Raw genomic sequence first — 15841 nt, forward strand, 5'->3', positions numbered from 1 at the left:
TGTAGCACATCCAAAATGCACGTCCAACCCCGCGGCAAGCTGTGTGCTAGGCTGAGCACAGTGTATTGCATCGGCCTGTTAGAGGTCCATATTAAAAAAAAACCTGTTCAGCAGGTAAGATATTCAAAAAACTTTATATGGATATTCTATGAAACCTATCCCAATAAGTATTCCATTATATATCTGGGTAAAGTTATCTGGATAACATTAAGCCTGCTACTTGTATGCATGACTTGCTAGCACAAATCTATGAGGGCAGTACCTAATTTGGTGCTATCCAGCTAAATATGTTAGCCTGTGCTTGCCATGCCCCCTTTTTGTCCATTAACTTTGTCCTTAAAAAAAATTGTATGTGTCCAAAGGTAGGATATAGTTAAAGGGCCAGATTTATGCAAGTAAAAGCAAATGTTACCTACATACATCTTTTGAATGTGGACCTCTTATTCCTTTATGCTGTTTCCTACATCGGAACACAAGATATATTATACTGGGTCAAACCAATAGTGAATCAAGCACAGCCTCCTATTTCTGACAGCAGCCATATCATCGGGTCAGTTGGAAGTACCCCGCAGATCCTAGAGCAGAGGTCCATAACATGGCACTCACTTCCAGAGGTATGAAGTGACGATCTCTGGCTAATAATTGCTAATGGGCCTGCCCATAGCTCTTTTAAATCCAGGTACACCTCTAGCCTTTATCACATTCTCCTGCAACAAATTCCACAGCTTGAGCAATGACTGAAAAAATACTTTCTTATATCAGTTTTAAATCTGCTGTTTGTTTGTTTCATGGAGTATCCCTTAATGCTAGTATTATTTGGCAGGGTAAATAATGATTCCCTGTTAACTTGTTACATTAATACTCGTGGTTTTTATAAGCCTTTATCTTATCCTATCCCCTCTCGGTTCTCATTTTATTTTGAGACTTGCCTTGGGGGTTTTCCAATGCTAAGGCATGGACTCAAGATTGACTAAATAAAGAAATAAACCAGCAAAGTGCTCTAACCTGGTAAAATGTCCTTCACAATGGAACCATTCCATCCCCGTTATTGCCCTTCTCTTTACTATTTCTATTTCTGGTATATATATTTGAAGACACAGTGCCTATAGTTGTTCACAGTACTCAAGGTGGGGGGATGCCCATAGATTTATATAGAGGCATTATAGTATTTGCAGTTTTATTCTCAATTTTCTTTCCAAATAATTATGAACATTCTATGAAATTTTTTGGCTGCTGCCTCATGTTGGACTCTTGATTTCAATACAAGAACACCAAGATCACTTGTATGAATGGAAATTCTAAGGGGCGGATTTTAAAAGGAGCGCAAATAGGCCTACTTTTGTTTGCGCTCCAGGCGCAAACAAAAGTACGCTGGATTTTAGTAGATATGCGCGGAGCCGCACGTATCTACTAAAAAACCTGGATCGGCGCGCGCAAGGCTATCGATTTTGTATAGCCGGCGCGCGCCGAGCCGCGCAGCCTACCCCCGTTCCCTCCGAGGCCGCTCCGAAATTGGAGCGGCCTCGGAGGGAATCCTCTAACACCCTCCCCTCACCTTCCCCTCCCTTCCTCTACCTAACCCACCCCGCCCGGCCCTGTCTATACCCCCCCTTACCTTTGTTGGGGGATTTACGCCTCCCGGAGGGAAGCGTAAATCCCCGCGCGCCAGCGGGCCTCCTGCGCGCCGGGCCGCAACCTAGGGGCGGGTACGGAGGGCGCAGCCACGCCCCCGGACCACCCCGGGCCATAGCCACGCCCTCGTACCCGCCCCCAAAACGCTGCTGACACGCCCCGAAAACGCCGCGACGGCCAAGACCGCCCCCGACACGCCCCCCTCGGAGAACCCCGGGACTTACGCGAGTCCCGGGGCTCTGCGCGCGCCGGTAGGCCTATGTAAAATAGGCTTACCGGCGCACAGGGCCCTGCTCGCCTAAATCCGCCCGGTTTTGGGCGGATTTAGGCGAGCAGGGCTCTGAAAATCCGCCCCTTAATATGGAACCCAGAATTCTGTACATATGGAAGGTAATTTTCCATATGTACAGAATTTTGCCTGCCTGATATGCGGGTAAACTTATATGTGTGGATCTACCAGCACTGAGATGTGGCATTCTTGCCGCTTTGTTCAGGTTACCTCAGTGCTTCAATACCGTTCTTTTGCCTCCAGGGATCCTCTGTTTTTTATCCCATGGTTTGTTTGATTTTTTTAAATTCCTTTGTCTGCACCACTACCTCTGGGAGAGCTTTCCATGCATCCAGCACCCTTACATTTCCTGATATTGTTCTCAAGTCTACCCCCTTGGACTTTTACATCATGGCCCCTAATTCTACAACTTCCTTTCTTTTGAAAAAGATTTGCTTCCTGCGCTTTATTAATACATTTCAGGTATTCAAATGTCTCTATTATATTCTCTCTTCTAGAGTATACACATTTTGGTCCTTCAGTCTCATCCCATATGGCTTCTGGAGCATACTCTGAAACATTTTGGTTGCCTTTCTTTATCTTTTCTGAGCTATGATCTTCAGAACTGAACACAGTTCTCTAGGTGAGGCCTTCCCAATGATATGTCCAGAGGCAGTATCATTTTTTGTACTAATTCTGCCGCTTTCTATCCACCCCAGCATTCTTTTTGTTTTGGTCACTGTTTTCTAAAACTGTTTTGCTACTTTGATATCATCAGACACCATCATTCCAAGGAAATTATGTTACCATGTAAGATCCTTTGTACCTATGGGCAATTTTTAAAGGGGAAGTTTGTAGTACTCACAGACTTTGTACCTTAAGCAATACTGCCCCATTCTTAGAGCTCCAACACCCATTGTTTTCGCCGACAAGCATGGCACTATGAGCACTTAAATACGTCACCAGGTCGGACTTTCTGCTCTCTACTGCTGCCCTCCACTGCCTTCACACTTATGCTCTCTACACTTTTAGCAACTAAAAATCCTCTGTGCTTACCCCATGCCCCCTTAAAGTCCATTACTGGTCCCTTCAGGATGGTTGTAGCCAGCCACCGCTCGATGCAGGTTATCACAGTTCCCATTTGGAAGCACAAAGTGGTCATACCACCGCCGTTTTGAGCAGAACCACTGTTTGACATACGGAAATGACTTTGAAAATAACCCTTTTAGGGGGTAATTGCAAGATTGGGCCACTTAAGTGTAAAGTCCATGAGCAATTTTTACCGGCTGACTACAACAATTTCCAAAGTGAACGTATGATTACTTTGAATATTATCTTAGGAAAGCTACACCCATCCATTTATGCCCTGCTAATTTGTGTGCATAGCAATTTCTAAGAAAAGAATGCACGCATATTTACATAAATACAAAAGCATGCATGTCATCCCCACCCTCAAGGATACCTCTCATTAATGTCCAGTCACTCCTGCCCTGATGGGACCCAGTACAGCTGTAGAACAGAATGGCGCCTGCCTCTGTGCTATTTTCGAACCCGTATCTATTGGGGCAGAAGGGACTGTGTATTGCTCCAGCTCCTTTCTACTTCTCAGACCCCAGAAAGTGAGAAAAGGCCAGGATATGGGTGCAATTTTGGTGCCAGGGAAGCACTTTCTTTTTTGCTTGTTTTCTTTTCTGATTGGTTCATTAAATGAAAAAAACTGAACAAAATCTGTAGGAGTAAATTTTCAAAAGAGTTATGCATGTAAAAGTAGCATATGACATAGCAATTTTCAAAAGTCCATTTATGCATGTAAAACCTTTTGAAAATTACCTCCTAAACAAACTGAAATAACAACTAAAAGAAAAACACCCGAAATGAAAAAATTAAACAAAATGATATATTTCTCTCTGCACAGCCCTAGTATAAACCAGGATGTGTTGAATATTTATGGAACAAAAAAAATCACAATATAAATAGTTTAACAAAAAAGAATAGTTCAAGATACTCAGCCTCGGTGTGGCAAATGTGAAATAAAGTTTTTGAAACATTTCTTTTTTACGAGTGAGCAATCACTTGTAAACCACTGATTTCAGTATGAAGGTGGTTTTCAGAAAGTTTTAGCCCAGATTAACCACCGGTCACTCCAAATATAAATACAAAAGTCACTTCCAGTATCATCTTTTCAATCTGTCAGTCCAAGGAAACCTGCCCTTGCAAGCTTTGCTCTCGCTGGTACCACAACATGAAGATATAGAGAAACTGAAGATGAAAAATGTAAATACTGTTAAAGTTATGGTAGTTTATATCTCAGCAAATATCATTTAAAAACAATTTAGTCCTGAAAAGGCATCCAACTTTATTGTAAGGATAATTAGTATAAGATGGATATGGAGTAGATTTAGTCCTCATTATTGACAATGCTGCCAGTCTAAATCCGTGCCATAAAATTTAAGTCCATCCAAATTCAGTTCAGTCTGCTCCTTGTCCTTAAAAGTATGTTTGCACAGAAATTAGAATTCAAGACTGGACTAACATCTCATGATGAAATGTAATTCTGCTGGCAGCATTTCAATTCACTGTACAGTAAAACACTCTACTCTAAAAACAGGCATGTTAGGATAAATACAGTGTTGGAAAGACGGCTTAATAAAGCTACTTATAGGCAGGGTGGCTTCCCTCATCGCGCACTTGCTCTTGCCCCCCCTATTGCTCAGCACTTTATTTCCAGTATAATAGGAAACTGAGAAAAGCACAGCTGCAGTAAAATAAATGCAGGGCTACAGCTTTATTTACAATCAAAATACAGTCTGACCTTGAGCCAAAGAATCAAAGACACCATCTCCTTCAGACTCATCACTTTCTTGCCTATCACAGGACCAGCTGCTCAAATCCGATCGACAATAGCTATTTTGCTCAGATCATGCAACCACCTCCCTCATGGCTGCAGCTACCTTGACCCACACGATGATATCTCCTCACTTCCTGGAGTTGGTGATCCTCCAAAGGGGGGTGAGGTTCACCTGTTCTGTGTCAATGGCAATCAATGTGCCCTGTCTCAGACAAGGAGCAGTGCATGCATTTTTCTCTTGCCTGGAAAAGCTGGAAGAGGGTGAGCGACCCATTTGTCTTCCTTACTATGGCCCCCTCCTTGGGATTGCTTTGTTGGAAGAACAGGGAGAAGGTCAGGAGGCAGATTTTGAGGGGGAAAAGTAGGCTGCCAGCACCACTTCCTGGGCACTTCAGTTGTTCTCTCGTTTTTCCATGTACATACCCTTTCAGCAACTATTACTGTTATCTATGATCTATATATATGTTGCATCCGTCGCTGCTTGATGCCCTCATGCCGCCCTCTTTACCTCTGTGGTGACTCCCTCCGGGTCTGATGGAGGGTTAGCAGCTGCGGCATCTTCTTGCTGTCTCTCTCCGGCATCCCCGGACCGGCTTGACACTACGGATCCACCATGTTCCTGATGACTTAGGGTGCGCGTGTGCGCTCCGATTGATGTACCAGCAAGGGCGCGAACCTCGGGGGCATCCCCCTGAGAAGACGTCATCCGCTTCCAATATAAAAGGTCTCAGTATTCGCTAACAAATCGAGTTAGCAAGGAAACGCAAAGGGATTCGTTCCAAGCTACTCTGCCTCCTCAGACTTACCAGGGGTACCCACTCCTCGGGGGCCTCACTCTCTTTTCTTTATTTCAGATTGCCGATAGGAACTGGTACTCGCTCCTCGAGGGCCCATGTTCCTGAACACTCTGAAGATTCTCTACTGCCTGGAAGCTATCGCAGATACAAACATTTGTGAGTTACCATCGCGCTCTCAGAGCTTTCCCTGGAACCAGATACTCGCTCCTCGAGGGTCTAACCCTTTCCAGCTACTGAGCTTCCTCAAGACCTTATGTGAGTTATGTCATCTAGTTCTGGCTATGAACACAGCATACCCTGTCTACTCACTATCTATAGTTTCTCTACAGCTCAACCCTGGGATCGCTGTTCTAGTACCCGAGGGACTTCAGCCCAGCCGGGCATATCAATTCACTACTGCCACCTCTGGTGGTTCTACTAACCTGAATAATAAAAGATTTATCTGTGTTTGTCTCCGTACTCAAGCCTAGCCGGTGGTCCCTCTCAGGATATCCTCATGGGGGCGCAGTCATCTGCCATTGGCCCAAAGATCCACCTATCTACATTCCTCTACAGCTGAGTGTCCTCTCCAAGCACTCCGCTGGTAACAGATTGTTTACTACTCCCTCTACAGGAGCTGAGCATATCAAATTGCTTCTCTTCCTTCCACAGGAGCAGATTCATTACAGATTGCCAACTCCTCCCTTCTTGAGGAGTAGATCATAGAGTTTGCAAAACCTAACAGATTGCTAACTCCTCCTCCCTTAGGAGTTGAAGCATAACAAGATTGCTAACTCCTGCAGTCGCTCCATAACAAGATTGCTAACTCCTCCTCCCTTAGGAGTTGAAGCATAACAAGATTGCTAACTCCTCCTCCCTTAGGAGTCAAAGTATAACAACATAAACTGAGAAATATGTAGAATATGTATATTAACCTCAGCTAGGCTTTGAGTTAAACTACAAAAGCAGCAAACTGTCATTTAAATGATTGGAGATCGACATTTCAGTGGCATCCTAGGACATTTCACAATCCTAGAATAAGCTGCTTGGAATCTTTCCAGACTCCATTGATCCTGGACTGGCCACAAAATGTCTATCTCTTTATAGCAAATTAAAATGATCCAATGTTATAATCTTATCCCCAATTTTTATGCTTTGCAGAATATGGATAAGATTTAAAGTCTATCTTCCATAAATACTATTTTAAGAAAGTCAACTCTCCCTACCAAGCTATTTTTCTTTTATTTTAAACACATTGTTCTTATTAACTCCTGACTGTAATTTGATTGTATTCTTAATTGTAATGGGACATTTAGTTGTTCATGTACTCAATTTATCTCTTGAATAGATTTTTAACCCTTGGAAAGACAGGCTATACATCTCACATTAGATTAAAATAAAATAAAATAACATTTGTGGCGACATAAGCTTGGGAATTAATGTGGGCATAGCTCAATTAACAACAAATAAACTAATAAATAAAGATGATTGAAGACCAACACTGATGTCAGGATCATCATAAAAGTGCATCCTTTTCAGGCCTGGCACTGACTATTAATATCTGTTAACATCAAGGGCTTCTCTTCCGTCAAGCATCACTTACTCAGCAAAACATGCATGAAAAACAAGCATCAGGTGTTTTGTCTGTAAGAGAAATACAAAGGACTAATTATCATTTGGCCATGAATACCTGATATGAAGCGTGATTGAAAAACCACACAAACAATACAACAGTGCAATCATTGTAAAATCTGATCTGCCTATTGAAATATAAATGACACTGAGAGTCTAAATTAAATTTTTGAGAAATCTCAATCAATTCAGTCTACAAACCTCCCAATAAGAAATCAGAATTTTCAGAACCAACACATCTGATGGGGTGTTAGCGAGCGATGCCAAAGATAACAGCCTAATCCTCTCTCTCTCTACAACTCCCCAGAGCATTTTTTGTATTTCTACCTTTGTATCTGGCATCTATCCCCTGACTGTAATTGCCCCCCATACTTAATACTCACCCTGGTTACTGCGATAGAAGTTCTTCTCTGCGGAAAGTCCATATCAAGATTTTAGGGCCCTGGAAAGGACATGGTAGGAAGTGGGTTTGTAGCATGGTAGTGAGAGTGTCAGTTGGGCCTGCTGGGTTCAGCATCTATCTAGTACCAATTTGCCAACTGTTGTCTACCCTAGGTGTATCATATCGTTTATATGCTGATGGCATACAATTTTACTTTCTAACCAAAGACAACTGGAACTCTACCCTAAAATATTTTGAACTCTGTTTATCTACAATTAAAACTTGGTTATCTCTCAATAAACTCTCTTTAAATTTATGAAAAACTGAAATAATAATCCTAGGACATCCACGATTTGACAACATTCCACAATCTGTTTCAATTAACAACATATTCGTCAATATTAATAATCAAGTGCACAATCTTGGCATCCTTCTAGATCCAAAACTAATTTTTTCCAATCCCATCCAATCCATTACTAAATCCTCCTTCTACAAATTCCGACTGCTAAAACACATTAAGCCTCTTATTGACTCATCTTTATTCTGAACAGTACTTTAGTTCCTGATCTTAAATGGCCTGGACTACTGTAATTCTCTCTATCTAGGATTACCACAAACCACCCTATGCCATTTACAACTTATCCAAAATGATGCAGCAAGACTTCTTTCCAACCATAAGTTACATGAACATATAACACCAGTCCTTTTCCACCTTCACTGGCTTCCCATTAAATGGCAAATTCAGTACAAAGCTTTAACCATAGTACACAATCTCGTTCACAATAATTACAACTCTTGGCTATCAGCAACTCTACACTTATAAACCCCATGCAGAAATTTATGATCAAAAAATCAACTGCTGTTACAACCTCCATCGCCAAAATCTACTAGATTAAACACAACACGTGAATGAGCCTATTCAGTCGCAAGTCCTGTCCTATGGAATACCTTATGTATATAATATAATATATTCATGCAATAATTTTATTGATATTACACACAGTAAAATCACATTACTTACTAGACAATATTAAAACTGACTAACGCTCACCCACTCAACTCACATTCATACTATTAAAATACAAACATCTGAAAACATCATGACACTGTAACCATACATATATCAATGCCTAATATTTAATTGCCTCCGCACACCATGGATGGAATGTATGAGTTGCAAGGAATCAAGTTTGGGTGAAAATATTTGGAGATAAACCCGAGTGGATCGGGGTGATTTTGCCCGTGGTGTGCAGAGGCAATTAGAAGAGAAGAAACATTATAAATTGGATTGAATATTAGAGATGTGAATCATGTCCTCGATCGTCTTAACGATCGATTTCGGCTGGGAGGGGGAGGGAATCGTATTGTTGCCATTTGGGTGTTTAAAATATCATGAAAATCGTTAAAATCGTGAGCCGGCACACTAAAACCCCCTAAAACCCACCCCGACCCTTTAAATTAAATTCCCCACCCCAAATGCCTTAATACTTCATCAACTTTGGGAGGGAAGTACTTACTTGCCCTAAACCAATGGCAGGAAAACCGGCACACTAAAACCCCCTAAAACCCACCCCTGACCCTTTAAATTAAATCCCCCACCCTCCCGAACCCCCCCCCCAAATGCCTTAAATTACCTGGGGGTCCAGCGGCGGTCTGGAACGGGCTCCTGCAATTGAATTGTGTTGTCTTCAGCCGGCGCCATTTTGCAAAATGGCGGCCGCAAAATGGCGGCGGCCATAGACCAACACGATTCGACTGCAGGAGGTCGTTCCGGACCCCCGCTGGACTTTTGGCAAGTCTTGTGGGGGTCAGGAGGCCCCCCCAAGCTGGCCAAAAGTCCCTGGGGGTCCAGCGGGGGTCCGGGAGCGATCTCCTGCCGCGAATCGTTTTCCGTACGGAAAATGGCGCCGGCAGGAGATCGACTGCAGGAGGTCGTTCAGTGGCGGTCCGGAACCCCCGCTGAACGACCTCCTGCAGTCGATCTCCTGCCGGCGCCATTTTCTGTACGGAAAACGATTCGCGGCAGGAGATCGCTCCCGGACCCCCGCTGGACCCCCAGGGACTTTTGGCCAGCTTGGGGGGGCCTCCTGACCCCCACAAGACTTGCCAAAAGTCCAGCGGGGGTCCGGAACGACCTCATGCAGTCGAATCGTGTTGGTCTATGGCCGCCGCCATTTTGCGGCCGCCATTTTGCAAAATGGCGCCGGCTGAAGACAACACAATTCAATTGCAGGAGCCCGTTCCGGACCGCCGCTGGACCCCCAGGTAATTTAAGGCATTTGGGGGGGGGGTTCGGGAGGGTGGGGGATTTAATTTAAAGGGTCGGGGGTGGGTTTTAGGGGGTTTTAGTGTGCCGGTTTTCCTGCCATTGGTTTAGGGCAAGTAAGTAAGTTCCTGCCCTCCCCCTTCCCCCGATTTACGATTTTTTAACGATAAATCGGGGGAATTGGTATTGTATCGTGGCCCTAATGATTTTTGACGATTTAAAATATATCGGACGATATTTTAAATCGTCAAAAAACGATTCACATCCCTATTGAATATATGGTATTAGAAGAAGAAGAATATATTTTGAGGAAAGCATTATAAAATATTAGGCACACTTGGACGAAATGAGATATTAAAATAAGTTGTATTTAAATATTAGCCATTTTCATGAACAGCTACTGCCCTTCTATCTGGAGATTATGTTCTCATGTGACCTCTATCACATGCTTACTTCTACATCCGGTTATGCAAGTTTGGGTATGCCCATGCAGCTTACATTGCATGAAGCTCATCACCTTTTGTTTCTTTTAAAATGTACCCTAGCAGGTCTGTGTAGCGAATAATCATCTTGATCTGTAAGCCAATCAGTTACTGATCACATGTTTAAGCAGCCTGAAAAAGAGGATTTATACCAGCAAAACTACCTACAGTACCTGTTTCATAATACATTTAATTTAAGATCTGCTGGTGCATGGCTCTTTTAAATGGCTGTAAACACAGATGCCTGTTTTTTTTAAAAAGAAAACTAAATCCTTGTTTTATTTACTTTTGAAGTCCCACAACTTCCACCACCCTGCTGTTAATTATAGTCTGCTCAGATTTTACTCTGCCAGAATAGGGGCGGTTGGGGCATGCGTATCTACAGTGAGGGAAGGGGGAGATTCTCCCTGTCTCTGTGTACAGAATGAGACACAGCTTCCTGCCACCTCACAGCTAGTAACTTTTAAAACAGAGATGAGATCATAAAAAACAGCCAGAGTCCATTAATTCTGTCATCATTAAAAAGTGACAAGGCCCTTTCTGATGACATTCTAGGGCAGAGCTTTCCAAACTGTGTGTCGGGACACGTTAGTGTGTCGCCTGCAGTGTGCAGGTGTGTCGCGCAAGCCCGGTCAACTCTGATGCGAGTTTGGGCTTTTTTTTTTCTAGAGATTCACTTTTTTTTTTCAGTTTATGGGTTGCTTATTATTAGGTGATTTTTGCTGTCAATCGCGTTTTTTTTGGGGGGCTTGGTGGGTGGAACGAGCCCAGCCATCCTTGCATTGGCTGCTGCTGCCGATGAGGCCTGGCCATGAGGAGTGCTGACTGCAAGCAGCAGTGTCTGGTGATCATGGAAGGGAGTGAAGCACTTAACTGGCAACAATCAAAAAGATGAGGTACATGAGTGTGGGGGCCAGACATGTGCTGGGGGGAGAGAGATGAGTGAGTGGGGGGCAAACGTGCTGGGGGGACAGACATGTGCTTGAGGGGGAGAGATATGAGTGTGTGGGGGCCAGACATGTGCTGGGGGGGAGGAGAGAGATGAGTGTGTGGGGGACAGACAATTTGTTTTATTATTGTTTCTCATAAATTATAACAATAACATGAATCTTGGAATATATATTTTTAATATAAATTTAAGGTTTTCATGAGATAGGTTGTGTCGTGAAACATTTTATTTATGTATATATTTAAGGAAACATACATAAATTGTCGAAATATGTTTCGTTCGTTTAACCTTTAACCTCTGGTTTACTAGTAGACTGAATTACCGTGTCGTGAAATTATGTTTGTCTAAAAAGTGTGTCACCAACATGAAAAGTTTGGAAAGCTCTGTTCTAGGGGGTGTGTTTTTTTGGGGTGTGGTGAGGGGGTTGGACTTCCGGTGATGTCATACCTGTGACATCATAGGGGGGTTGGTTTGGGGGTGGGGCATGGAAAGGGCCACTCCATTCACTTCTATTGGGGTGAGGAGCATGGGTGGGGTCATGGGTGGAGCTAGGGGTGGGGCTTAGACTGGAAGTGAACAGTGGTTGGCTGACATCAATTTTGATTGACAGTGTACCCATAGACTAATCATATTTTATTTGAAGAGAACAAGGTTTATGTGCAGACAATATTTTTTGTACATATAAACCATGTTTTCTGCACATAAATATGAGTAATGTGCATAAATAATTTTGCCATGTGCTAATAGGTGAATTTTCAAAGGAGTTACACATGTAAATGTAACATACTATTGTAACAATTTTCAAGAGCTGACTTACTCGGGTAAAGTGCATTTACCCAAGTAAAATCCAGTTTTAAGCATGTAAATGCTTTTGAAAATCAGGCCCTAAGCCTTGTCTTTGTGCACATTTTCCAGAAATGGCAGAAGAAGTTTGAATATGATAGAAATTGCTGAACACTGAGTCTCCCGTCATATCTACTATTCTGTTACGTTGCTGCATATTAACATGGCAACCAAAAATAAAATCACCCTTCAGTTATATTTGCAAATTATATATTATTTTGTATGATGAACAATGTTTGATGTTATTTATGAAAGCAACACATTTAGGTTTAAATTATATGGTAAAACTATCAATAGCTAATTGACACATGGATTAAGGTAGCATGCTAATGCTATTCAGCTTCCAAAAGCCTATGATACAAACTACTACAGCAGCAAAAATAAACTTCTAGCAATGTGTCAAATACACAACTGTTGTGATAATTGACAGCTACGCGCCTTAGCACCGCTGGTAAAATGTACCATTTGCTCTGAAACACTTGCATTTCAAGCAGCTGTTATTTGTTACATTAAAGGAATTGCGCTTACTAATTTTTTTTTTTCGTAGGCTTAAACTGTGAATCTCAGTCAATACATGCAATGTACACTTTAATATTTTCTCCATACTGTACTAAATGATATTTGGTCCTGTGTCTGTTTCTACTATATGCTGTCCACAGCAAATATATTACTGCCAAACTCTTTAAAAAATTCACTTTAAGAAGGTCAATTTTCAAAGGGATAAGATGACTTACTTAGAAAGTTATCGGCCGTAATTTTATTCCCCCGAGCATGTAAAAAATGGGGTTATGCGCATGGCTGGGCCTTGTGGGGGGGAGGGGATTAATGTTGGTCAGCTATGCCCTTTAATTCTAGCACAGGAGCATCACGACTATCGTTGGGGTCCCAGTACTCCTGTGCTACAATAACATAAAATAATGTGGCTGAAATTTTCTAAGTCAGCTGCATTATTCTATTTACATTGAGTTTAATATGCATTAGCTGCTTTACATGCATTATGCAATTTTATGCATTTAAATGCATGCAAAGCAGCTAATTGTAATAGGGAGCAGATTTAGAGTAAAAACAATGAGTGATTTCACAACGATAGGGCTGTATTATATGATAAACCGCGTTTATCATGCAATAAATGCTGTTTAACATGAGTTAAAAGCCCTATTGCAACTTAATAACTCTCCCCCTAAGTGAGGAGCAAGACGGGGTGTTCTGGGACAGAAACAGTTGTCCAGCTAACTTAGGCCTAGATTCATCAAAACGTGATGTATTCTCACAGGAGGGGGTCCCTCTATCGTGGGGGGAGTCGCTGTGATAGTGGGGCCACTCCCTGAAAACACATATTGGTTCCATGGTGCATTCTTTTTTGTCATGGCCAAACACTGCAACCCAAAAGACAATGGCGAGCGACTCTTGACGCTATGATGGCCCCAACCTCTTGAGACTGCCAAAGTTTTAAAGGGCTGCTAGCCAAGAAAAAAAAAAATGCAGCCAAATGGGGAGGTTGAGCAGGGGTCATTGCTGACTCCTATTTCAACCCAGGGCTGCTGGTTGATGAAGCCCTGACTCCCTGAAAATAAAAATAAAGTTGACGGTAAGTGTGTGATGGCAGTGTTGCCTCCACCTCTCCCAAGCCCTTTGATAGCCTCAGCCCCCTCCCCATTCCTCAGCCCCTTGGCCCCCCTCCAGAGAACCCCTATATCTTATCCTCAGTCCCACGGTGTGGACGGGTGAAGGTTCACACCCATCTTGGTCGGTGCTATTTGACTGGGGTAAGGTCTGGGGATCAGACTCAGGCTAAAAGGATAAGGTAAGAGGGTCTTTGGAGAGGAGTCTGGAGTGGGGGGAGGGGGCTATGGCTATCAGGGGGTCATGGGGGAAGGAGGCTGTGGCAATTGGGGGTCAGTGGGGGGCTGATGCTATCAGGAAGGAGGAGGGGGCTGTGGCAATCAGGGGGTCATGGGGAGGGGGTCTGAGGCAATCAAAGGGGAAGGTGCTATGGCTATGGGGGGGGGGGGGCAGGGGGAGGGGATGAGGCTAATGCCAGAAGTCTAAGAAGTAAGATGGCAGAATTAGAATGTATAGCAGTGAAAGATGACATAGACCTAATTGGCATCTCAGAGTCATGGTGGAAGGAAGACAACCAATGGGACAGTGCTATACCGGGATACAAACTATATCGCAATGACAGAGAGGAGCACCCCGGAGGTGGTGTGGTGCTTTATGTCTGGGATGGCATAGAGTCCAACAGGATAAACATCCTGCAAGAGACTAAATGCACAATTGAATCTTTATGGGTAGAAATCCCTTGTGTGACGCGGAAGACTATAGTGATAGGAGTATACTACCATCTACCTGATCAAGATGGTGAGACTGATAATGAAATGCTAAGAGAAATTAGGGAAGCTAACCAAATTGGTAGTTCGGTAATAATGGGAGACTTCAATTACCGGATACAGAAGAAGCAACAACCTTGCACATAAGCAAGTCACACAAGACACTGGTGCAGGATTAATGTTAAATCACCATTCTCAGGTGTACTTTAATGAATCCAATATCAAAAGATAGCAATGTTTATACTGGCAACTCCATGAATTCAAATTCAAGCATTTAAACAGGTCCCCCGACATGGTCCCGTGTTTCGCTAGGCTGCGTCGGGGGGGACCAAGGGTACAGTCGAATCTAGGGTATAAAGACAAGTCTGAATAAGAATAGTGGTAAAAGTGGCTTCAAGGTGAAAACCATATCAAACATGTACATACCTCTAAACAGATACCCGGAGCGCGCAAGCTCTCACAGGTGTGAGCTATTTAAACATAGGAAAGGGCGCGAACACGGCAACTCTCACGAGAGCTGTCAGAAGTAGCAGGTGTCAGCGGATCAGTCCCGGCATGCATCCCTAATAAAAGAGGTTCCATTCAATTTCTCTGTTGAGACCCTGAGGGACCACTGTGTTCAATGTAAAGATCCATCTCTGCTCCCGGCGACCCAGGACCGTCGGGTAGTCACCGCCCAGGAGGGGCGGCTCACCACCTCAATGACCGTGAAGCCGAGATCAGAGATAGAATGGCCACATTCTATCCAGTGAGAAACCAAGGGCTCATCTACTCTGTGTAGGCGAATGTTCGAACAATGTTCTATCATACGAGTTTTTAACATCCGTGTTGTTTTGCCTACATAGAGTAGAGGACAGGGACACTTTACAATGTAAACCACGCCTTTGGTAAGACAGTCAGAAACCGAACGAAATTTAAATAGACGCCCAGTGCTGGGCTGTGTAAAACCAGACATTTGTTCAGTGTGGCTGCACATAGTGCAGTGGCCACATGGGCCGTGTATGCCCTGCCTGTCGGGCAATTCAACCTGTGAAGAGGAGTGGACTAGTCTGTCCCGTAAGTTTTTTCCCCGCTTATAAGTGAAGCGCAGCGAGCTGTGTAGAAGATCAGTCAGCGCAAGAGAAGACCAATGACGTTTTATCATCGAGGCAATGGCTCTCCCCATAATCAAAAAAGGAAGTATGCAATTATTAGTCTCATCTTCTGAGCTGGATCCTGGGATAAACAACCAATCACGGTTGGTATACAAAGCCCTTTTACGGGACAGACTAGTCCACTCCTCTTCACAGGTTGAATTGCCCGACAGGCAGGGCATACACGGCCCATGTGGCCACTGTACTATGTGCAGCCACACTGAACAAATGTCTGGTTTTACACATCCCAGCACTGGGCGTCTTGTGAGACTTCAATTACCCCAATATTGACTGGGTAAA

At 43.4% G+C, this 15841-nt stretch overlaps 1 protein-coding gene across 1 annotated transcript in view; it reads right to left on the minus strand.

Moving 5' to 3' along the window:
* DOK6 (docking protein 6) overlaps positions 1–15841 on the minus strand; it is a 1072962-nt gene that overhangs the window by 11635 nt on the left and 1045486 nt on the right. The window lies entirely within an intron of this gene.

This window comes from Rhinatrema bivittatum, chromosome 2, assembly GCF_901001135.1.
Source record: "Rhinatrema bivittatum chromosome 2, aRhiBiv1.1, whole genome shotgun sequence".
Lineage (NCBI taxonomy): Eukaryota > Metazoa > Chordata > Amphibia > Gymnophiona > Rhinatrematidae > Rhinatrema > Rhinatrema bivittatum.